Genomic DNA, 24,257 nt, shown 5'->3' on the forward strand with positions numbered 1-24,257 from the left:
CAGAGGAATAACCTTATTCCTTTGAGTCTTGATTAACAATAGTTACCAACTATTAAATGTTCTTAATGCTTTTGTTTGGAGCACCTTCAGATGGCTCTGTATCAAGCCAAATGAGATCCTTCAGGTGTGCTAAAAACACAGCAGTCCAAACGACTCACAGATCTGCAGTGTATGTGGTGCCTGTGACTTTTAAGTCACTGGTTTAGCTCAGGAGGTACTAAAGATCTTCAGTGGAAAAGACAGTGCTGCTGCTCCGTCTGCTGTTGAATGCCCATAATGCCCACAACTTTTGATTAGTTCTACTTATATCAGTAATAAGCACTGGCTTCTGCTTCTCCCTTTCTTGCTATTGTTACTGTGTCTTACCAAACAGCACGTTTATTTTATCTGTCCGATGGTTTCTATATGTGAGCCAGGATTTATGGAAGTCAGTAGAAAAGTTTTTTCACACTGCTTTCTCAGGAACGAACTATCTCAAATTAGATGAATTTGGTATGCTTGCTTGGTAGTGAGCAAATGATACTGTAGTTGATACCCTCAGTAGGAAAATGTGATAGCGAAGAGATTTAAAACATTAAAATGCCTTTGACTAAGGTGAGTGAAATGTCAGGATGTGCTAGGAAACACAGCAACTTCAGACCCTGGTCCTTAGGTTACTGCCATTCTATGCATGAAGAGGAAATACATAATTCGTTACATTCCTTCAAGAAGGTCACCATTTTATGAAGAAGACACATAACACGCAAGTACCAGGGCCTTTATATAAATAGGTGAGGAAACTGGATGAACAGACTATCATTTTAGGCTCTTCTACTGAAGAAAATAAATTAAAAGTTAGATGAGTCACAGATTTCTAAACTGGATTGGAAAAATGTATTAATTTTACAAATTATTTCAGCTGACAGCTGCTGAAAAAATCTTTTAGTTTAGTTTGTCACACACTAGAAAAATCAGTTGCTTTAGCTGATTGCTGGGTTGGTGAAGGACAACAGGCAGGTTAATCAGAACATACAGGCACAGTAGGGATAAACATTGTGCTAAATTTAGCAAGGCATTCTCCTAGATTGCATGAGCAGCAGTAGGTGTAACTGCTCTCTATATTAGGATCAACCATCACAATGATTGGACTCCCAAGGGCAGGTGATTCAATTGATGCTGCCGTGGCTAAATGCCAGTTTTTCTATTGCTGGGCAGCTCTGATTTTCTGTTTTTCTTAATCAGTAAGCACAAAATTATAGTAAAAAAAATAAACATAAACTACAAACATACACACATATATACATGTATTTGTCAAAAATGGATTGAGAAGGAGCAAAAAAACTGTCTGAAGACTATTGGAATGATGGTGATTCTGTCAAGACTTTGTTTTGCATTTGCTCAGTTTTACACAGGGTTGCATGAAATAATGAAAGAATGTAAATGCTTTATTCAAAAGTGCAGGACTATAGGTAGGTCTGTATCCTTATATACAAATGCACAAATAAAATACCAGTGGAAAATTGCTTCTGACCTTTAAATTGACACACTGGGAATTAACATTGGTGGGAGTTAATGGGCTTTAACATTATTAACTGCCTTATTAACGGATCGAAGGGCTTACTGGCAAACTGACTAGTTGTGCAATTAGGTGTACAGAGAAAAAGAAATCCATCAGCCATTAATTCTCCTAGTAAGAAAAAGGGGGTAATAGTTTCTTCTCCAAACTGGGAAAATATTTAAGGTGATATGGAAGGAAAACATTCTATAACAAAGTCCAGGTTTATATCCCTCTGGAAGTATTTGCATGAGATCTGCGATAACTTCTTCCAAGTGTGTCTCAGGCTGAGGTAGAAAGGGCTTGAGATACTGGATCCACACTTGAGTTGCTTCAAATGCAGTGTCCTGCCGTATGTCCCTATCAGGTGTCCTTAAGAAAAATATTTCCTTCAAGACCACAAGGTGAGACTCTAAGTGGTGGTGTTACTCCTTTTACAGTAACAACTTCAAAATAAATGGATGATGCTGTTAATTCTTACATTTCTGGGTAACATTTGTGACTTTGTATGTTCCACAGATACATTAAGTTTTATGCTGGCATTATCATTTCCATCTTTCTTTTCAACCTCAATTTACAGTCCACTTAGCTCTGTTTACTGACTTGAGATTACATGGCCAAAGCAGATCAAATTCAACTTTTTACTCAGAATTAACAGTGTGGTGTCATGTACTGTGCTTCCTTGCTATGGGTTAATGTGAAAAATCTGGGCCATTGCTAAATTTTGTTCAGTTTATAAAATGTTAGCTCGTGACATTAAATGTCATTCTGGCTGGCACTGGAAGCACTGAATGTCAATTATCTTGAATAAATGAAATACCAATTTCAGACAGGAGAAAAAAAGACTTTGGAAAGTTCTAGCTGAAATTAATTGTCATTAGTCCTTCATTTTCAGGCATTTGTCAAAGATGTATAATCTAGTCACTAAACTATTTTCTTAGAAAACGCTTTTGCAACTGTCTTATCAAGGCTTGGAAATACATATTTCAAGGCTGATTTGTGTTTTGTATTCTAAACAACTGCCACTGAAAACACAAGAAGAAAGGAGAAGTCATTCCCCAGGTAGGGCATATGTCTTAGAGTGTAAGCCAAATTTCAGTCTTCCATCTACCATTCATTGATCCTTCACTTAAACCTCTGGGAAGCTGAAACAGAGTTTCTGCCCCTGCCACTTCCTGTGACATACATTATGTTCCTTGCATAGCAACTTTCTCTGTGTTTTCCAGCCTTTGACTGAAGGAGACTAGGTTCAGATCAGATATTAGGATGAAATTCTTTACTGTGAGTGAAGGTGGTGGGACACTGGAACAGGTTGCCCAGAGGGACTGTGGGCTTCATGTCCCTGGAGGTGCTCAAGGCCAGGTTGGATGGGGCTTTGAGCAACCTGGTCAAGTGGAAGGTGTCCCTGCCCATGGCAGGGGGTTTGAGCTAGATGATTATGAAGGTTCCTTCCAAGCCTAACCACTGTATGATTCTATGATTCCATCTGAAGGTCCTTTCACGGCTGCACTGTGCAAGGGTAGATTCTGCCCACAAAGAAAATAAAGCACCTCAGAAAGTTTTTACATGCAAATTGGTGTCCTCTGTATGTGAATCAGCACAAGAAATTGCATCAGTTTAAAACTGGTCTGTAGGAAGAAATGCTGGGGGTTTTACATGTTCACACAGATCTAAAATGGATACTCCAGTTTTGATGAATCGTAGAATAAACAGAAAGTATAATTTTTCAAATGAATGCATCCTACAAAAGCACTAGTCAAACAATGGAGAAGAACAGACCAGAATATGGGTCTTTGTCTAGTGTTTTGACTATCACTAAGAATAGTGTTTGATACATAACTTGTGTCAGTCTCTACTTCTTGGGTTTGAAGAGAGAAATGCATGTGTCTGACATATTCATCATGCATTTTTAAATTTACAGCAGGTTTATTTGAATATGGCACTATGAGTTTGCAGTTTCCCTGTGTAGAATCAACAGGAAATATAGTGCTGTACTCTGACAGAGCACTTTGTTACCTGTGGAAATTTGCAGTGTGAATTACTTAGTATATTGCAAATCTTAAAGATGTCTTTTTAATAGGGGTATCAAACCTGTGATAGTACAGATATTATAAGGAGATGGTACTGATTTACAGCTTTCTAGCTAAAGATAGGAAAATTTTAGCTTTGTTTTGAGATGAAATATGAAATGTAAGCCTCACTTGAGACCACATACTTATGGCCTTTAAAATACTTAGAATCAGTCAGCTGAGGAATTAACTTATTCCCAGTAGAAGTTAACATAAGCTGTTTCAAAGCTCAGTGTTTACATAGGTCACAAAAGTTGAAAACAGCTGGAGACATACCTCATGTACTATTGCTATCTATGTAAGTAATGGAATTTTGTAAGTGCAATGTAAATAGCCTATTGAAGGAAAAATACAATAGCAGTGACTTGTTAACTAGAGTAGGTTAGCTCTTGTTCTAAAGACCTCTTATTGTGATAAGGCTGACAGGCTAATTAATTAATGACCAGGATTTACATCAGGTGCATGAGATTTCTTTTACCTGTGGTTTATACTGGGGTGTAATAAATGCTGATTAAGAAAATACTACTTACTCTACAAGTTAATTGGGTGCCAAATATGCATTTAGGACCCTATTCTTCAAGCTGCTCAGTGTTCCCTATGAGGCAGTCATCATCTAGGAGGGATATTGGACCCCTTCTTGAAGGTCTGAGGGCACTCAGCCTTTGATCTTTTCTAGTTCACGAGAAGCCCGAGGCGCAAAGTGCTATAAATGCTTACTAGACTCAATTGTGTAGTATCACTTAGGCACAGAATTTGGGGGTTTATGGCTTAGTTTCCTTGTAAAACTGTTTGGGACTAATGGTACTTCCCACCTGACATATTGTCTAACCCTCTGGACTCTCATAACATTTGTCAAGCAACTGAAAGACCTTTCTGTTTCAAAATGCCCTGAGTTTCAGAAGAGGCCACTTACTCTCTCATGTCCATTCAAAGTTGGGGCACTGCTAAACCACTCTGGAAAGCCTGCAATCTCTCAGACCCAGAACTACAAAAGCAAGATTATGTTCAAACAGAGATTGTTTCCTTTGCTGAGTTGCCATTTCACAGTCAGAGGAATTGGGAGCAACAGTCCTCACCCCTTTTCATTGTTCCTAGTCATTATTTCATCCTTCCCAGAACACAACTCTTGTTCTGTCACCTGAATGTCTGTATCCTTTTTATAGAGCTCAAGCAGAAGTTGTCTGGGACACTGGATGTTAAACTTTGAGTGATTTAAGGGAAAATTTGTCCTTTTCTTGATGTTCTGCAGGTGAAGCATCCTGACAGAGAAGTCTGTATAAATAAATTAGAAATAACAAATGATCTGGTCCCTTCAGAAACATAATCCGGAAAAATTATATGGATCCCTCAGGAGGGAGCTGGAAATTTTTCACTTACAAGTAGTTCCAGGACATGTTTAGTCACCACAACTTGAGACTTCTTTTCACTTGACTGCTAGGGAAAAAGAACAGAGACTAATATACATTCAAGCTCATGCTTTGGGCCAAAAAGCAGCAGAAGGTAAGAACACCTACCCTACTGGAGCATCTCCTCTCCTCTCTGTAATAGCTGCCTGAGATTTCCAGGCAGGAAACTGAGGCCATTTCACCGAAGCCTGAGCCACATGCCTGGAAACTTGCTTCCTATACTGCGACCAACACTCACTTCTCTTTGCTCATAGTGTGTGTCCATGCTTTGGGGCTGCTGAGAAGGCTAGTACACTGTTGAAGCTGCCACCAGACTGCACTCCGAAAAGGTAGACAATTCTGGGTTGCAGGTAACTCAGGCTTTTTGTAAACACTGGAAAAAAAAGATGGTCATCCTCTTGAGAAAACTGACTTGTGCCTAATTCCTAAGTTAATGATAGAAAAGGTCTCCAAAAGGAAGTGTCTGGTGTCCTGTAAAGAAAATGGCCAAAGAAAAAAGGCATTTGAAATCCTCCATGGAAAGATCTGACCTGCCTGAATATAGCATCTAAGCTTTTAGGATCTAATTCTTCTGTTTTCCAGGGTGAGTGCATTATTTAAGGGAAGGTAACTTTCTTGGTTCCAGTTAGAATGCTTAGACCCAAAAAAAAAGGCTCATAAGTAGTGCAGATACTGTTAAAACAATCAAAACTAGTTTGACTCCTTTTCTGAAATGCTCCAATGGCCTGCATGTCTCTAGATCATGTGTTTTTTTCTCTGCTCCTTACACTTATATGATGACTGCCTTCATTAGTGAGGGTCAAAGTCTTACATATGGAAACAGGGAACTGTTTCAAAGTTTTGCTCTTTTATTCAAGTGACCTACAGTGTGGATGCACATGATCAGTAATCTCAAAGAGCTATAGCTGTAGTAGCTAGTATCCCTTTTACTCAGCTGATCAGGGCATTGATTAAAGCTCTGCAGCACCCATATTTTCAAGCTGTCAAGAGGCAAAGCAAAGCATATGTTCTCCTGATTTCCTAAACCTACTACAAAGAACAGAGATCCATTAAATACACCAAATGCCTCAAAACATCTCAGTGGTGTGTTGTTCCTGAGCCTCTTTAGCACTCGCATTGGTGTGTAATACTGTAGGACTTACTGCAGATTAGAATGAGGCAATGTGTTGCCAGTTTGAAAAGAGTGTTAACAATTAAAAAAGTGCCAATCAAAGCAAAAAGATGAAACATTACACAGCTATTAAGAATATTATTCAGTCCTTTTAAATGATTGCCAATTTAGATACTTCTCTTGTTAAATCATTCTTGTTAGCTATTGTACTGAATGCCAGTTTTCAAGAACAAGACCATCCACAATCTTAGCTCATTAATGAAGACACAACCTGGTAGGTAATTTTATAATTAAAATGGGTATTTTGAGCACTAGGCTGACTTTTGCTACATATCCAACTCTCAGTTGAGTAAGAGGTTTTATGCAAAAGAATTTTAAAGGTAAATTGTAAGAGAAGAGATTGAAAGGGAGGCACAGTTGAACATTTTGACTGTTTTGAGCAGAACAGCCTTAACATGTTCTGTTTATTAACACAGTGGAGAAAGGTTTGTGTAAGGTTAATGTTAGAATCACTTAGGATGGTAATTCCTTCTGCAAAGCATCTGCATAAATTAGAAAAAGCTGCCAGATTTCCATCTGTTAGCAATACAACTTCAGTCACAAAGACAACTGTCGTGACAACCACACTGAGTAGGTCTTTCAAATAAAACCTGTTAAAAGCTACTGCCCTCCAGCCTCCACCCACTGCAGTTAACAGCATTAAATAGCACTCTAACTGGTATTTATTTTCTTAGGCATTCCTCACTTGTGCAGCTGCTGGCACACTGGCCTTTGATTTTAAATATCCTCAACAGGATAAGAGTTTACAGTCTCTGAAGGTCATGATGTATGTGAAGTGCTTGTCTGAAAGAAACATCCAACCTGAACTTTCTCAGGCTGTTGTTACTGGATTCTATACACTTGTCTCTCACCTATTTTGCATGGTCTCACGTCTGGGAACTGTGATGATTCAGATTATTTCTTCCAGATGATGGCAAACCACAAAGAAACCACTGAAGCTGTTCTGGACAACTGGTCTAGGTTTAAAGGTGGTGGGAATCACCTTTAGGGCCTTTCTACCCTCCCCATCCAAGCTGCTCCTGCAGTTTTTGATGAACTTGGGTGGCACAGCAAGTTCAGGCTAGTTTCAGCTCATCCATGAAATCTGTGCTGACAACAATATCAAAGCTATTAGAAACTTCATTTGTGGAAGGTCTCTCATTCGACAGTCTATTTTTAATCAGGCATTTCAGCGTCTCAGGGTAGCACATATAACGCCTATTGACCTTTGCAGGAATAGGTTTAGCGTTCCTAAAGCCCTCATCAAAATGTGGATGTACAAATGGAAATACTTTCTTGTAAGGGTAGAATTATTTTTGTGCTGTTTTGGAACTGTCGCCCTCACGTGGATTGGGCTGCTCTCAGGGACGGACTACTGCTGGGGGCCAGGCTGTTGGAACCCTTCTCTCAGGCATGGGGGGGGACGTCTGTCCATCTGCCAAGGCAGTCCCTTGTTCCCACTGCAGTTCCCTCTATCACTGGTTATCCCTGTTACATGTACAACTTGCTGATATTGGCTACACAGCTAGCATAGAAGAAGGGACTAAAAATGATTCTCAAATATTTCTAACTTGTGATTTAAAAGCAGAGAAGAAATTTCTTGTTGGAGGCTGAAAGGAACTGTTCAGGAACTGCTAATGAGTGTAATACAAGCTTGCTGTTGTCTTCTGAATATCTAAAAGTGGCCATTAAAAAGGTCCTTCACATGAACAATACAGAATGCAAACCAAAAATATAGAGCAGTGATGTTTTTAGTTATCAATGTCAGCAGAATTTCCATAAATAATGCTTCATTTACTTTTGTGCAAAAACTTTAAATTGGTTGGGTACATCCTTATGGAAGGAGAAAATTTTCTCTTCCAAGGTTTCTTCCTCTGGACTTCATCATATGTTGTATTTTGTAGTGGAAGTATTCCTAATATTTTAGTGTGATCACATAGGAGCCAAAGGGCATCAGACACCTAAATATCAGATGTCATTTATTTTTAATTAAAAGGACATTTTCTAAAGGAAAAAAGATCAAAGCTCCTCACATCTTATGGTTAGGTCATCTGAAAAGATCGAGACATGGAGTTTCTGACTTCCTTCAGCAGAGGATACGAAGACAGTTCTCACATCTGCTGGAAAGCATTGTGATGAGGATGTGTAGCAGCTCTTTATGAATTTAACTTGTCTGACAAATACTTACAACTTGAGTGCCATATGGAACATTTTGTTGGGCTCAGTGTGCATCCTTTCAGGCTCCTATTTGGATGACTTCTGATTTCATGGCAGTTAAAATGAACTCTTCTTCCTTGTCTTGTCCTTGTTTCCCACTTGTTTTTTTGCATTGGCAGCTGCATGGCAGAGAAACAACACACTGTGTTACTCAGCTCAGGGCAGGGAGGGGACTCCTGAGAAGAAGTGTGATAGAGGGGGTGGTTATCTACACTGCTGTGCTCTGTGGATGCTCAAAATTGCATGTGGGTGAGCCATGTGCTGGTAGTGGAACGGTGCCAGGCAGAGGTATGAGAAGAAACCAGCACCAACCCTCCCTGCAAACTCAGTGCAGAAGCAAGGCAAGATTTTATTGACACCGTGAGGCACAACAAATCTATCAATGAAAAGAGATGATGCAGTTTAACAGTGGGGTGCTAGGACACAGTAACAGCAATATCCTGGGTTCAAAACTGAGATCACTGCCCTCTGGCTGGCTCAGGTGTGCTGAGAGTTAGTCAATAATGACACAGCATCTTCAAAGCATTTACAGTGTTGGCCAATTAAAATACCTTCTCTAACACTTTTATTCATGTTTGTTAAGGGTTAGATCGGGCTTTTAACTTCAAGCAAGGAGCTGTGGGAGGCTGGCTGGAGTAATGCTCCTTCCAGCACATCCCTCTTATGTGGGAGGTATGATGATAATCAGCTGCGGCTCTTTCCAGGACACAGCCTGCGGAGGGAGCAGGGAAGGTGACGCTGCAGCCGTGCAGCAGCTGAGATGGCAGGCAGCCCCCATCCCAGGGTGCCTTCTCGGTGGGCTGGTGGTTGGCTTCCTGCAATGCCAGTTGCATCCTTATCTGCTTGCTCCCAGGGTTACCCCGGAACCAGGCAGAGTGTGAGGGTGGAGGAACAAGTTTTGGCTGGAGGGACATCATGTCCAAGGAATGGGGAGCAGACTGAACTCTTTGGCTCTGGTTCCTCTCTCCATACTGAGTTAGCTGGGGTTGCCCAGCCCAGAGGAAGGTCATGCACTGGCAAAAGGCGTTGCTGCTGGGGTGCTTCCCCTGCATGACTGGAGGCTTCAGCAAAGGCTCCTATGGCATCTTCAGTGGCAACTCTGTGATCTCCTGCTCCAAACTTAGCCACAACTTCTTGTGGTATTAAAAATAATCTCTGGACTTTCTTCTAAGCAACTGCAGCCAGAAGTGACAGCAAAGCTGGGGCTCCCTAATGCAATTGCACTGTCTATTGATACAGTAACAGTTAATGTCACCACCCTCTAACAACATTAGCCCGATCTGTAAACAGATAAAACAGAGGCTGCTGGTGATGTAACTTGGTTGATCATAAGATTAGAGACCCTGCTGGTCTTTGTTTGATCCCTTTAAACAAAATCACAGAGATTAAGTAGAGAATTTCTAGTGATTTTATTATTAGTGTGTAATATGTTTACTTAGTCCTGATTAAACAAGATAACTTGGTTAAAACAAACAAACAAACAAACAAACAAGCATACTTTTACCAGATCTGGAAGGGATAATCAAACTGGGGAAGCTCTCCAGCATATTTCAGTTACACAGCAAATGTGACTGTATCAGTGCAGCAACCAGTTGAAAAAGGATGATGATTCTGGAACAGAAGTCATGTGCTTTTGAGTGTGAGTCCTGAATTCTCCTTGCAGTGCAACAGGAGACTGTGCAATAGGCTCTTACTCTTTTTGCAGGGAGACATTAACAGCAGGGATGTGATTTTACTGCGTGATGGGAGGTGGTGTACTCCCTTGGGTTAGGATCCAAAACATGCCAGGTAGTCACTTTCTGCTTCAAGAAAGCCTTTCACATTAGAATAAATGTTCAAACATGGGAGACTGAATATAATTATTTACATAAAATTCGCATGCTTTTCCCTGATGTGTTTTTCTCCTTTCTGGAGGTGTGTGTATGTTCCAAAGCCAAGCCCTGAAGGCCTCTTTCTGTCCAAACTCCCTAAGAGTGTTTAGGCAGGGACTTTGTGGCTCATAAGTAGCTTTTTTTTCCTGGTAGTTCATTTTCCAGAGAGGTCAGGTAATAAGTATACCATTTGCTACTTTGGGCTGCATCTTTTAAAGTCACAGACCAAAGTGATTATCTTATTTTCACTGATGCCCTCAGCAGAAAATAGCAAGATTTTGAAGATTCCTGTGAAGTTTAGTTTCAATTTTCAAAGTGTAATTTTTTTTAGCATACTGCCATGTTCTCAGAAAAAAAAGTGGATCTAGTTAAAAACACAGTTCTAAAGCAAATTGTCAAGCAGCCTCATTGCTGGAACAGTCCAGAGTCAAAGAAAGCACAGCTGCTGGTATCTCTCAACCATAGATGCCAGACCCTTCACACTGCTTTAGTGCTTTGGAATAGTGTAAATATCCATGTCCAAGCAAGAGGCTGGTGTCTGCATCCTCAGAGAGTGCAAGGATGGCAGCTGTGCTGTGTATTCAGCATTTCATGGAGGGCAGTGGAAGGCTTCCACAGTTTGCTTCCAGTGAGTTAGCCAGTGTACAGGGAGCGTGAGCTGGTGTACTATGGAGCAAAATTTGTGCTGACTGCGTTTGAAAGTTGGAATAGGTGCTCTTGTCCTGCAGGACTGGGATATGCACTCAAACCCCAGGCCAAGTCCATGACCATAAAAACATCAAGGTTCTGGGATCCACAAAAAAATCAAGATGAAAGAAAAGTTTTAGTGTCTTCTCTCTTGAAAGATATGTTACCTCAGCTAGTGCTGCCTTCTCTTTATGTGTAGCTCTGTATATTGACCTGTCCTGCTTTGGTATCTCAGCACAAGGGCTCAAATGAAAAGAGATCAGGGGCACCTTGGCAGGTGTGACCTCATGTAGACTGAAATAGAATACTAGTGCTGTGATCCGTGCTGTATGTTGCTTATCTCCACTATCTTAGAAGAAGGACATGATGAAAACTCCTTTTGTGACCTCAGTGGAGGGATCCCACCTAGAATATTAGAGGAAAATCCCATTTCTTCATGGGATGCAAAGGCTGCTGTCTATATCAGCAAGTGCAAGCGATGCCTGACTGAAGTGGAGCAAGGAAAGATATTTGCTCCAATAACTTAGGAAGAGCTTTATACCTGTCCTGCTTGTAATGATAGTGATATCTGTTAAGTGTTCTGCTTGTTACAAGGTAGCTTTCAGGGGACTTGCATTGTAGATTCCTTTATGCTGCAAGAATTAATTGTTGAGCTCAGACAGAGAAATCTGAATTTGGTCTTAGTATTGGTCCTCACTGCCATCTCTGACATGATGAATATGAAGCTATATATACACTGGGTTAAGATAAGCAATGTGCATGCTGAATATGACTTTATTCCATTCTGTGAGGATTTAAAATGAAGCTTTGCCTGCTGGGAATAAAGGAAGTTTCCCACCATGCCTTAGAAAACCCCAAAGTGTTGGCTGCTCTGTGGTAGCTGCCAGTTCCTGGACTGGTCTCATTTAACTACAGACACAAGGATGTTTATCTCTTCCTCGGTATTAATTAGTCCACATGGAAAGACATTCTGAGGGATAAGACTGAGGCTGTCCCGATGGGCTGCAGAGACACTTCGGTGCTTTCTGTCCTGGGAATCTGCCCTTACATTTGTCAAAACTGTGAAGGGATCCTACGGATTAATAATTCCAGATGGTAATGCTGTGATACCGAGTAAAAACCGGCCGTTTCAATCCAAAAACCATCAGTCATCCTAAGCACACAGATCTGCTTCACATGTTTTGTCAGTCTTCAAAGCATTTCAAAGAACCTTGAACAATTTTTTTTGTATGAAATTTTGACACTGATTTTTTTCTCCCCAATATTAAAGCCAAAATTTAAACATTTTTTTAACCATTTCACAATTCCACATGTTTCTTCCTTGTTTAGACATTATAATTTTTATAGTCTTCTATTTCTGTTTGGTTTTTTTCCCTGACAAAATTAGTTCTAATATAAAAAATGTTGAAAGGATGTTTTTATGACAACAAAAACCTAGAGGAAAAAAGAGCTACAATTATTGTACAGTTTGCTATAAAAGTTTTTCCTGAAACAACATTTTTTTAGCTTGAAGTTCCTCTGCAATGTGAATTGCTTATGCGCTGAATACAACTTTTCAGCAGAAAAATGTTCTTCCCATACCTATAACTTATTTCCCAGCAATATCCTGAAGGGGAAAGTAAAGAAATTTTTTCTCTGTACTGCTGGTATTGGAGTTGGCAGCCAAGCCCACATTCATAACAGGCAAACTGTTATTTGTTCCCTTTAGAACATATCAACTGTAAGTGTTTATAAAGTGCAATGCAGTGAATAATTCAGATATAAGTGGAATGGAATAAGCAAAAGAAGTATTGTCTGAGGAATTATTTGGCCAGCGTAAGCTTAGAAACGATGAAAGTTTGCTTACAACCTCAGCAGAAGGGTGGAAAGGTAACATACATCTCACCTGATGCTATGCATGACTAGTTCTCTAAAACTCTTTTATAACTGAAGGGCAAAGAACTTAATCAAGATCTTTAAGATCTCTAATCAGGGACCACAGTGCAAGCACCTTAATCAAGGGTTCATGACACTTGAAGTGACACTGTTTCAGCAGGCAGTTATCTTCTGGAAATGCCAGTCTTTCTTCATCCAAGATAGTTAATTTAGACAAAATACTTGGATTTCTGATGAGTAAATTTGGGACTAAACAAGAACTGAAACCTCATGAGTACCTGAGGGAGGCAAAAATTTGAGTAGAAGAGAATATTAGAAGTTAGAAAGATGGTAGGTTTTTCTTCCAAACTATGCTGTAGATTTCCTGAAGGCTCAGCATTGTTTGTAAATCCTAAATTCCCGGCTTGAGATCGTGGCTGCTTCACATGAGGGAAGATTAAATTTAATATATGTTTTCCAGTGTGAGAAATAAAGAAAGATTGGGGATTTTGTACATGGTATTGTACCAGAAAAGTGCTAAGGTTTTGTGCTCTGTTGATATTAAGCCTTAACTTATCTGATAATGAAAATGGCAGCTGGAAAAATTCTAGTCTATTACTGTGCTCACAGTGGATTGGTTCTACAATAACCGTGTTGTATCCAGGGCCATCGTTAAGAACCTGTATTTTATTTTAGGAAGGTCACATGTCAGGGATCAGTAAACACTGGCCACAGCAACACAGACTTCTTTTTTCTCTTTTTCTTCTCTGATTTTTTTTTCTTCTATAGAAGAGGATAATAAAACATAATTTCAGGCATCCTTCCCCTCAGTCATTAAATGAACTAATGCAATGTGAACACACACACAGACACACACAGACACACACACACACACAAAGGTTGGAGGCTGGAAGCACATCATCTGAACTTCGTGGCACACAAGAGTATTATTCTGCTTTTTTGGGCAGCTGTCTTTAAGTGCTGTCTCTGGACTTCAGTGCTTCGACTGTTCTCAGAACAGCTCCTTCTTTTGTGACGTAAGCTTATCTGGATCTCCATCTGGAGCCTGTATTAGTAGCTCCTCACTGTGCTTCAGTCCTCAGTGCCTGGGTGGTCAAGCTTCATGTCTGCCAGTACACAAGGACTGTGGGCTGTGTTTTGGAGGCTTGCAAAGTCCAGCTCTGGTGTTCTTTGCCCAGTCCAGCTACACACTTACATAACATCAACAATAACAGAATGCATACCATGTGACCTGCAAAGAGCTGCTTGCATTTTATGTGCCTTGCAAGTCCCTAGACACACACTGAGGTATTCTGTGGGAACCAGATACACACAGAGAATAATGTGACAACACACAGCCATGGGCATGTAGCTGTATGAGCCCACCCTCTGTCATTTGAACTAAGCTCTGTAAACTGAAATGGCCACCTTCCTGATTTCACTGGTTTGTATTCAACTGTCTTTGCAAAACAGACACTTTTACTCCTATGTTTCTAACAGTGTGTTGGGGATTTTTATAAGATATTGGGCATTGAAGAAGAGATATTACAGACTCTGTGTAATTTTGTTAGAATTTTGCATCAATTATCCTGTGAATATTACTTTTCGTCTTCAAAGAGTTTTACAAACATTTCTCTACCAGCAGTGATGTAATTCTAATCACTCTAGCAGATGTTGTTTTGCTGGCCTGTAATACCATGTCCCTGTGTCCAGTAACCTGTGCAGTCTGAAACATCAGTGCAAGATGCATCAAGAGCATAGCCTTCTGATTTAGCTTTGATGGATGTTACTAAAACCAAAGACAATATAAGAAGAAATGTATCTATGTTTTGGGAAAAGAAGTATTGTTCAAAACCCAAGTTCTAAGCTAGAAGATGAGCAGTGACCTGAAGGAATCAGGAAAACCACATGTCACTGAGGCACTAAAGTAAACATGCATGCAAACAAATACAGAAAAGTGTGATGATGAGTTGGTGTCTCCATTGTGATGCAATAGATAAAATATTTTTTGTTAGAAAACAGTTAGCTTTATGTTGAAAAATAAGTGGCAGAGTCCAGAGAGAATCTAAATCTATTAGTTTAATTTCTAATATTTTTCAAAACATTTTGCAATAGAAACAATTTCTTCCCTCAGAATCTGGCCCTATTTACCTGTAAACAGGCATTATGAAAGTTGGTGAAATAAAACCAAGCGATTAACTTCAGTTACAAAAGACTAAGTCTCCTTAGCAAGCTTTTGCTGTGATAAACCCCAACGTAATGCACTAAAATACATCCCTGTGGGCTTTCCTCTCCCACAGAGAAACACTTCTGTGCATAAGTGCACGCTCACACATAACCACAAAAACAAAATCCTCGGTGAAATACATTCCCTAATGTGACCTGAAAGTGTTTAAATAGCGTTTTGAACCACAGAAATGCTTACTCAAAATCATATTTCCTTTGTAATTTGTGTCAGTGCTATCACTAAAACAAGAGGGAAAACAGAAATTAATTCTTGCACTATAATTTCTTCCCCATAGCCCTATTTGCCAAGACTATATGTAGTATATGCTGTAAATTCTGATATGTGCTTATAGGCCTAGGGAAAAAATCTCCCCAAAAGCATATGACAGGAATGTAACTCCAGTCAACTTCCTTAAACAATCATACTTAATAGCTTACACATGAGGAAGAAAACTTGTATTGGGAGTAGATTACTAAATGATACTTCGTAATGAAGTGTGCACACAGGTGTTTGTACATTTTCCTACAAAATAATAACGCTGATAAGAAATCACCACAGAATGCTGGGCTGCGCTGCCTGCTCCAAGCTGAGCTCTGGCCTGGACCTGCCGATGCCAAGGAGCAGGCTGGAGGATGTGCTATGGCCCAGCACAGCTGGCTGCCCTTCATGCCTGGGGAGGTGGTTTGCTGCTTCAGCCTTTCCAGAGCCCCCCCCATCGCCTCTCTCAGTGGGCAGGGAGGGCTGTGGTGGAGCAGTGTCCCTTGTCACCTCCCTTGGTAAAGGGTTGTTCATCATCTTCATGCCCTGGGGGCCTTTCCCCAGGTTTAGGATGCCCTTGCAGTCCCATTGCCCATTCCTGCATTCTCTTGAAGCCCAGGTGTGAGTGTAAGCAGAGTCCTTTACACACCCTCCGCCCTTTAAATCCTCCTTATTGACAGGCCATGGAGAGAGAGAGGCTTCTCTTCAGCAGGCATACAGCCTCCTTGCCCTGTTCCTGGCACCCATGTGTCCATGCTCTAGCTTGGTCCTCCCGCTGGCCACCCAGGAGGACTTTGCTGCACAGCTTGGGTTGCTGCCATGGTAGAGGACACCATGGCCCACTCCCTTCTTCTCCCTCTGCCCCACCCAGCTGTGCTGGAAACTTTGGAGCAGAATGAGCCCGTTCTCTCTGTCCTGTTACCATGGTCTTTGCTTTGTCCTGGTAATGTCAGTGGGGCCAAACAGGCCAATTCCGACCTCAGTCAATCAGATATTGAAGAACTGAGAACAGAGCACATTGCTTTTGACCATCATTCACTTTTGACCATCATTCACTTTTGACCATCATTCATCCATGTCTGAGTTAAAACCCACAAAAATCCTTTATCTAGATGCAATAAAGACAATGAATATAAGATAAAGTTCATAAAACTGAGTTAGAGTTACAAAACGGGAGAATATCCATATACTTTCTCACAAAAATAAGCCACTACATGAACAGTTGTCATGTTGTTACTTTTTCCTTTCACAGAAATCTCACATCCTTAGAAGAAGAGAGAGAAGAACTGAGGTTACTCCAATAACACTGATCTTATGATTTCAAAATCAAGCTCATGTTTTTTTAAATTGACAGGAGTTTGAAAGGCTTCCTGCAGAAGGCTATGACATATGCATAGTTTTCTTGCTCTGTGACCTGGGACAGCATTTTCAAGCCTGCTCTCCAAAAAATCATGGTTGAGATGCCCTTCACAGCAGTGTCTCTGGCAATACTGAATCCTTTTTCCTGAGAGCTAATTTAATTTTACTTCCATTGTCTCCACTGGAATTGGAAATCCTTCATAAATGAGATGTGAATCAAGATGTATGAAAGAGTAAAAGAGGAATGTCTATGGAGGAGCTCCTTCTGGACCCTCTGTGTTATTGTGCTTTAAAATAATATAATCAAATTCGCAAGCAAACAAAAGCTCACAGTAAAGTCCAGTGAACTTTGGACCTCAGTTAAAAGCCATCCCTGAACTGAAGAAAGATAGCTAAGGGACATCTAGGTAAAAGTGAAATCCCCAAACTCTGAATATTCATTGCATTCACAGTAGAGGAGAAGGTGACTGAAGCTCATCTGGGAAGGCAGAAAAAGTTTATCTGTCATAGGTGCTGAAAGTTGAACAACTTACTTATGTCACATAAGACACAGTTTACAAAATAAATATGCATGTAGAGTTTTAAAATGCCAAAGAAAAAAATAGCAAAAGCGATGTAAGGGTCTAAAAACATTCCTACTTTGAGACATGCAAACATTTTCTTCTTTATTTAAGTTTCCAAATGGCTCAGTCCCAGGATCAAACAGACATAAGGTCTTTGATTTTTTCTTTGGTTAATCAGAGAGAGAAAAAAATCGGTCTGGGACTTGATCAAGGTCTCCAGCCTTGTAGGCAAGTGACCTAACCACTAAGTTGTGGTAGTTGGTAAGTGGATTCTTCTATCTCTTAGTTTGCCCAGAAATATGTTCTTGGGCTTCAGACACTTTCTTCTTTTGTCTGTATGCTCTGGCATACGGTCAGATTCAAGCAGCATAGCAAATGATTAACAAATGTAAGATATTTTGAATTTCGCTGCAGAATAAGACAAGGTATTTAAGCAAGTTGCCTTATTTCACCTTTAGTGCCCTTCAAGATTCAAACCAAATCTGATATTTTCCCCAGTTCAGCTAATAAAGATAATGTCTTGAGTCATGCAGGTCTGACTCTGCTACATTCAATCACTACTGGGACAATATGATGAAAAGTAGAAGATTCGTTATATCTGTTAAAGGCCAAAAAATATTTAATGAAAAATTCCTAAACAGAATTTTAGCTGAAATCATTGCTGGAACAAAGGTTTTTTACCTTTTGGAGTCTATTGGAAGATCTTGAGGTCATATATCAAGACTGTCTGATAGAGAGTACAGTATCTAAGAGGAATATGGAAGAACAGACAGGCTTATGCAGTTATGAGATCCTTCTACCACAATAAAGGTGGATTAAAAAAAATTAAAATAGAAGAAAGAAGAGACCTGCAGCTTTGTAATGGAGAAAGAAGATGAAGGAAAAACTGTAAACAACTCTTTCTAGGTGTTATGAGAGCCTGCTACTTTTCTGGTAGAGTTTAGTTTTATGCAAAGAGAGGAGATATAAGACAACCTCTGAAAAACTAAGTGCAATGTTCTGATCTTGAATAGTTCAAAGTCATGTGTAGCTTGATGTACCTAGTAGTGGAACTCATGATTCCTAATATTCAGATCTTCCTATGTTGGTTATTACTGGTGCAGTGAAACAATCAGCATACAAAGATGATTAATAAAGCTGTAGCAATTAAGAGTTCTTCTCACTTCTGGCCATCAGGCTATGTCTGTTCTCCCTCTGAAACTGAAACCTCCAAAGCAGGCTTTAGAAGTTGAAGACTATATTTTGTAGCATATGGATTCAAAAGTGTTTACAGGGAAGTGTGTAGGAACAGTATTCCATACAAATAACATCTGTGGTTAAGATGGAAGGTGGATAGATCGCAGCAAGATACAAAGGTTAATTTGGGAGTGAATGTTTCAGCTTATGCATATCAAAGCATTGATGCATGAGTCACTGGCACAGAATGAATAATTTTTTTGCATCAGAGTAATACAATGTTCTTGCTTACTGCTTTTCAAATCTATGAATAATGCCAAATGAAGTGATTCTTCCTTATAGCAGTCATTTTCTGTGTTTGCTGCATAACAAAGGTACTGATTCTTACAGAATACATAGATGGATGTCCTCAATATGCCAAATATGAGCAAGACAGGGACAGAGATGGAGACAGAGATGGAGATGGAGAGAAAGAAAGAAAAAAAAAGAAAGAAAGAAAGAAAGAAAGAAAGAAAGAAAGAAAGAGAAAGAAAGAATGAAAGAAAGAAAGAAAGAAAGAAAGAAAAAGAAAAGAAAGAAAATAAAAAGAAGAGAAAAAGAGAGAAAAGAAAGAAACAAAGGAAGGGAAAATCACCCCCTCCTCCAAGATGCAGTAACAGTATTTTTAAACTGCTTTCTGATAAAACTCTGCATAGAATCAGCATAAAGCTTTTTATTGCATACACTTTTTTTTGAAACTGGTGTCTGAGAGGTCACTGGCCAGGTGTTTAACTATTCTTGCTTAGAATAGAGGCCCATTATTCATTTTTATATTAATAGTAACTGGGAGATGAGGAGTGGTAAAATATATTCAGTTCTTAAATTAACACCTTATGACAACTTGAATTAAAACACAATGTGAGTGTATTACATTTCACTCTGAATCCACATGGTTGGCTACAGCAGGTACTGGACCAGCAGGAATCACTACTTGTCATACTTGTGGTAACTCTCAAATTAGCTATGACATGGAATAGCCTTTTGATCTTGACCATGTTCTACTAATTATTTAATCTTTGACAACATAGTAACGTGTTTCAGGACATAACCTAAGAAGGAACACAGTATAGGTTTTCTTCCAAAGCCTGCAAAAGCCAAGAAAGCAACCCCACACTTCTCTCAAATTCCTGTTTTCACCCTCTCTTCATTAAAGCTGGATATGAGCCAGAACTGCAAATGAAAATGGACACAAAATTTTCCTCTTAGGGTAGAATTAATTGCATCCAATGTCAGATATCTATGAGAAAGGTGTTTAACCCTGATTTGTTCTTCTTTATTCTGCTTATAGTCAGTGGGAAAAAGCTAACAAATTTAGGTATTTTAGACATTTTAGACATTTAACTTAGAATGAAGCAAATCGTGCTCTAGAGCTGCTTTTTTTGGCCCACTGACTTGGGAGACCAGCTTGGACGTAAGAACATCTGGTAAGAGAAATCTCACCTAAGGTATCTAAGAAAGACCAGATGTATCACACCTCAGAAAAGCCTAATTCTTTCCATGGACTAAGAGCATGCTTGGGGTTAAATGAGATGAATTCCAGCCTTGTTGTCTTCTATAAATTTGGCAGAATCTGTGTCTGGGTCTGGCCAGAGAACAATGGTTACATTTTACTTAAAAGTAAAGTAGAAACACTCTTTGAAATTCTGGAATTTGTGAGAATCTTACCCAGAACAGTAGGCTTCTGCCTAAAGCATCTGCTGAAGACCCTTTGGGGGAAAGCCAAGCTCTTGTCTGGTTTGATTCACAGTAAAGAATCAAGGCTACTTAATGTAGGTGAGTGCCCTAACAAATGGGTTTGTGTGCGCTTTTGAGCCTGTTTCACTCCATATCATTGGATCAAGAGGAAAGGACCTGAATCAAGGCTGAGTAGTTATCTTCTGCATTAGCCTCTTATGGAAAAATATTTGCTCACTACAGTATCAGGTCACCTATCACTTGTTGTCTCATTAAGTACAAAAAATCTCTTTACAGAGTTTTGTTAAAACAGACACAGTGCCACAAAATTATTGGGTCTTGAGAATTGACACTTTCAGTGAAAAAGCATGATGCTGGAAGGTCCTGGACAACAGTCCTGCTAAACTTCTCTTTCTCTCTCTCCTTTTTTTAGTTTTCAATAAATTTTGTGGTGAAGCCTAATGTAAATGAGTAAGATGCATTTGTTTGTTTATTGTTTATACCAGCTTCATTTTCCACAAGAAGCACTCTTGTCTGACTGCTTTATATTCTGCACTAAAAAGGTCTCACTGCTAAATTGTGGTGATCCTTGGCAATCAACAAGAATTCTTCAGTAGCAGCTGATGGTTTCAAACACATTTTCCTCCCATTTGTTGAATGTCTACCCAAACAGGCGAAAGCGGATGCCAGCTTCTCTTCTCTTGTCTAGTAGTGTCTAATAGCTCATGCATGTTCCAGGGTGTGCCACTGCTTCCAGGGTGTGGCTCTTTAAATTTTGGCCACTTTGGGGAGAATTCTCATTTTCCTGCCCTCTCTGTGTTTACTAAGACACATTCCTCTCCGACCCTGCAGACCAAATGCATCATATAGGCAACACAGGTCCTCCTGGTTCCTGCCTCAATCTTTCCTATGGGTTTGTGCTTCAGATAGGTGGGACTTTCCTGGACAAAGGTCTTATTGAACTGCCTGGAAAGTTACCAGCTGGTTCTAAAGAGAAAACTCTTCACTTACTTTTAATAGAAGGTTTTCCCCAGCAGCCATGGAAACCAGTACTGGGAAGGCAAGTTTTTCTCTTACAAGCAGTAAGAGCAAGAAAAAGGAAGAAACACAGTTAAGACATCAGTACAATGGAGAAGTGGGCTTACAGAAAACTCACGAAGTTCAATAAGGGCAGGTGTAAACTCTTCCAGTGTAGTATAGAACAGTCCCATGCAACAGGACAGGCTGGGGAGAAGGCAACTTTGAAAAGAGAACAAGGAGTCCTGGTGGATAACTTGAACTAGTGAGAGCAGAGTCTCGAAACTGAGGCAATAGAATATTCTTTCTTCCATACTTCTGAGACTACATCTGAAGGCCTATGTCCAGTTCTGAACTCCCCAAGACAAGACTAAGCCCAAGGTACTGGAATGAGTCCAGTCTATCACCTGGACTTACTGAGATTGATTAGCTGCTAAGTCCTTGAAGTACAAGGACTATCTGAGAAAGCTTGATTTGCTCAGTCTGAAGGACAGAATACAAAGCCAGATCTTAAAGCTGTCTTCTCTTGGGGATGTACAAAAAAAGCATGAGAAGGAATACATACACGAAATGCAAAACAAGAAAATATTGGATATCAGGAAATAAATTTCACCATGAGAATTGTCTAACACTGGTGCAAATTGCGTAGAGATTCTGCAAAAACTCCATCCCGAGAGATAATCAAAATTTGACAGAAAAAAGCCATGAGCAATTTCATGTAACATTAAAAAACATCAAATGACCCCCTAAGGTCTCTCAAACCCATTTTATGAAGGTCTTTAATGGAGATCTTAGGAACCTGATTTTTGGAATTAGGTGTTACCATTCTGGTGAGATCTTGGTTATTGAATACATTTGTGATAGACTCATACCTACTTATTAAAATGATGTTTATAGCACAGTTGGATGAGCCGGGGAAAGGCAGATAAGGAATTAATGTAAATTTCTTAGAAGTACCTACCTGTCATTCTCATATTCAGAAATAATCTCTTACAGAAAAGAACTTGCTTTTTGGGATCCTCTAGTTTATTAATCCAAAATTTTTCAGTATTTACTACTTACAGTTATTAACTAAGCATTGCAATTTCCTAAGAGCTAAAATAGTTGTATGATATAAACTCATGTTTTAAAGAGAAGGAAAAAGTCTCCAAATTTGGAAACAAAATGACCTTTATTTGCTGTGAGTGCTCCTGGTAATACAGGGTGATGTGACCATGACAAACTAGAAAGAGACTGTGCAAGATGAGGTTCAATCAATTCCTCTCAGAATTCTGGTTCTGAAGATTCTGCAGAACAAGGTGCAACCCTGAGAGATGAGGAAGTACCACTGTGTAGAAATCAAATTCATTTTGACTCAGAAGGCTTAAGGCAGTAGAGAGCAATACATGCTAAAGGCTCAGTGTAGCGCACTTATCTTTTGTTATTCATTTCCTGTTTCCTTTGAGACACCCACATGAAAGTTGCACAGCTGGTTCCTCTTGCGGTTATTTACTGCAGTTGCACATTGAATAGTTTGCTATTTCCCGTGACATCTTTCATATATCTCGAACATCAGTTTCTGTGCTATTCCAGAAAAAAATTACTATTTTGCATGAGTACTGAAGAATTCACCTATTCAAACAGAGCATTTATGGGGAAGTTCATGTTTGGTTATTCTATGAAACCACTTTCCTTTTTCCCACTTTCTAACCAGGAAATCAAAAAGACTATCTGGCAAAAGAGTCACTGAATGACTTGAAGACTGTGGTAAAATATGCTAGCATTTCACTCCCATGTTGTCAAGACTTAAACCTCAGAATCAATACAAATTGCACAGTTACTTGATACTTGATTGTTTGCCCACTTTTCCGTTTATCCTAGGGATCCAATGGAGACTCTTCAATCAGGATAGACTTGTGAAAAGAAAAGAGAATATGATTGTTAAAAAAGAGAAAATCTTCAACTGTATTAGGAATCCTTCCAAATATCCACATCATGTCTGTGAGGATATGCATTAAATTACTCTATAGAAAGCAAATGGAAACAGAGGCCTCTCTGCATCCTTCTGCATGTGCTCAGCATGCTGACAAAGTCCTTATGTGAAAACCAGCAAGGACCTATAAAAGAATCAAGAACTTTGAATCTAAGGCACTGAGAAGAACACTGGCTTTGTGAAGCTTTCTTATTCCTTCTGAATCAATTTAGAGCCTATGAAAGGTGCTGAACTGACAGACCAGATTCCTTTCTTAATGCACAAAACAGGTGCAGCAAGTGGTGATTTTTGAGCTTTCCCCACTGTACCAGTGCATTTCAGCCTTGGTTGAGGGGGACCACCTCTAGGCAGAGAGAAGAGTTCATCTTCCAAGCCTGTGCATTTTTTCCCCCCCTGTGTTCACTGCCAACAAAGACACCAATTAGTGCATAGCCCCAGCATTTGAAGCAAATGAAAGCAGAGACAACAGAATAAAGGGAGAGATGTGTTTGCTCCTGGAATTCTGTTTTGACATTTATTTTGGATTTTAGCAAGGCCTACAATCGTTTGCATTATTTTAAGGAAAAAAAACCACTCAGTCTCATTACCATTGGATATGATGATGGGGGAAATGGGCTGGAAAAATCCTGGATCTTTGCTGTGCCTTATTCTGGAATTACAAAGACTAGGGCAAATTCTTTACTGCTGTGCCATTCAGCTATTATGTTTAACAATCTAATTAGAAAGGCTGTGTTGCTTTTCCCCATTATAAAAGCAAAGACAGTGCACACAAGCAAAACCAATTAGACAGCTGTAGTTTACAGAGCTGGCTTGCCTCGAGGCTGGTTTCTAATGAACCCCCAGTAGATGGTTCCTATCCAGAAACAGGACAGAAGCAGCACAGTGATAGTGTGCTATCTTTCCTGTAATCAGGCGCTAATGTCTGCTCTGGTTCACAGAGCTGACACTTGACCATTTCTTTCTGCAGCCATGGTGGCCACCAGCACCAGCACTGTGACACTGGCCTGGCTGATAATGCATGTCCCTTACACGGCTCAAAGTCATGCTAACAGGTGGCAATAAATCTAAAATGTTCCTCTCAGTTTTATGATTGCTGCTTTCTGCTCACCAGGGATTTGTTTTAACTTAAAGCAGACACAAAGCTGTACAATAACCTGCATACTTGCCATGCTTTTATTTTTCAG

General features: G+C 39.8%; 1 long non-coding RNA gene across 1 annotated transcript; it reads right to left on the reverse strand.

Annotated features, from left to right (window-relative positions):
• Positions 1-2,895: 2,895 nt before the first annotated feature.
• On the reverse strand, positions 2,896-23,952 carry LOC116436397. Its single transcript, XR_004237002.1, has 4 exons — positions 23,939-23,952; positions 20,478-20,484; positions 5,248-5,256; positions 2,896-2,998 (listed from the first exon to the last, which is right to left on the reverse strand). It is a non-coding gene; the product is annotated as an uncharacterized LOC116436397 (long non-coding RNA).
• Positions 23,953-24,257: the final 305 nt, after the last annotated feature.

The sequence above is a fragment of the Corvus moneduloides genome, chromosome 2 (genome assembly GCF_009650955.1).
Source record: "Corvus moneduloides isolate bCorMon1 chromosome 2, bCorMon1.pri, whole genome shotgun sequence".
NCBI lineage: Eukaryota > Metazoa > Chordata > Aves > Passeriformes > Corvidae > Corvus > Corvus moneduloides.